Raw genomic sequence first — 1,638 nt, 5'->3', positions numbered from 1 at the left:
ATGAGGGAAAATATGGTGAGATTCTCATTTCTCAATGACAAAAATGTGATGTTGGACCAGATTGAACAATGACCCAATTCTTTGAAAAGAAACAAACCTAAATCATGTAATATGTTTTGGTAGGTACTGAGCTCATGACTTGGGTCCCATTCGGCTATACTGTTCAACACAAATAAGCAACAGCAAAAAGGTTCTCCACAGTTAGATGTGTCTTGTCCAAAATTTTAGGGTTAAACCGAGGCCAAGAAAAAAATAAAAAAAGACAAAGGAACAAAAAGCTGCGAAGTGATGGTTGGTGGAGGTGTTAGTACGCGTGGGGGGATTTGACCCTAAACTTGGTATTATATGGGAAAGATTCAAAATGAAGAGTTGGACATAACCCATAAAGCATATTCTATGTTTGAGTCGGAAGGGAGATGGGAGTTGGGTGGGTCCCTATGATGACAAAGAGAAGGAACTTTCTCAGCTGGAAAGTTGGGGGGGTGGTGTTTAGACCTCACAACTCATTCTTTCCCTCACTTCACCTTTTGCAGCCTTGAGAACATGATCCGACCTCACAAAATTCTCTCTCTCTCTCTCTCTAAATGGCTAAGTGGTCACCACCAATTATTGGCTATTTGGAGTTTTGGACCTTTGGTTGAAAAGGATACCTGTGCGAATGGGAAAGTTTTTCCCTCTGAGCAACACATATGAAGACAGATAAACCAACTGCTGTAAGAGAGGTAATGACAAAACATTAAAGCTGCCAGTAGCATGCATTCTAAGATATTATATCAAACGTAGCCTTAATTTCAAAAAGTTCACCATACACTTCTAAAGTCTCTTTAACCACGATTTAGAGTTAAGATCTTCCAGATGTGGGGTGCCTACTGCCTAGGACCCACAAAATGCTGATGTTGAGAAGATGAGATAATAGTGGGTCCAGATGGTAAGAGATTGGTTGGTTCCTTTGATGTGGAAGCTTCAAAATAGGCATATTTTTCAGTCCAGTTTCCTCCTGATCAGCCCTTTGAAAAAGTCAAAGCTGCATTCACATTAAAATTATATCAATGCTAATAAAATTGCAGCACCTTAAGATCAATTTTGTAATAATAGAAAGAAAAAAAAAAAGAAAAATTCTTGAGGCACCCGAGAGGGTAATGACAGAAATGGCAACATAGCAAGATTCAAGGTAGAACAAAACAAAGAATAGATAAATACATGGACGCTCCTCTCTCAGCTGTTCCTCTTCAACATTCGTTTCTTTAGGTTGTTCCCCTTCTCTTTTACAGGACCATGCCTCTGGAAGATTAAAATTCTCAAGTACACAAGTTTCCGAATCTTTATTTGCTGCCCAGACATTTGAATAAAAACTAATATGGTGTCACAATGATGACGCCACCCAACTCCCTGCCTCAGTCAAGGGACTACCAGAAGCCAAACAACAGCTCAAGGAGTATGATTACCACCCACCCCCCACTGCGACAGCATATTTTGCTATCAAACTCTAGCCTTGAATTATTAAGATAGGTAGAACCAACAACTCATCTGTTCCCTGTACATAGGCGTATAGCTGGTGACAACTCTGAGTAAATAAGTGCTTCTTCCATGAAATGCGCTTTTTTTTTTTTGGTGTGTGTGTGTGGTGGGGGGGGGGGG

At 40.2% G+C, this 1,638-nt stretch overlaps 1 long non-coding RNA gene across 1 annotated transcript in view; it reads right to left on the bottom strand.

Moving 5' to 3' along the window:
• Positions 1–726: 726 nt before the first annotated feature.
• LOC122071707 overlaps positions 727–1,638 on the bottom strand; it is a 3,774-nt gene continuing 2,862 nt past the window's right edge. Inside the window, exon 3 of the long non-coding RNA XR_006138256.1 lies at positions 727–1,024. This is a non-coding gene — a long non-coding RNA (uncharacterized LOC122071707). The remainder of the gene's footprint in view (positions 1,025–1,638) is intronic.

The sequence above is a fragment of the Macadamia integrifolia genome, unplaced genomic scaffold (genome assembly GCF_013358625.1).
Source record: "Macadamia integrifolia cultivar HAES 741 unplaced genomic scaffold, SCU_Mint_v3 scaffold_5A, whole genome shotgun sequence".
Lineage (NCBI taxonomy): Eukaryota > Viridiplantae > Streptophyta > Magnoliopsida > Proteales > Proteaceae > Macadamia > Macadamia integrifolia.
This window is presented reverse-complemented; position numbering and strand designations above follow the sequence as displayed.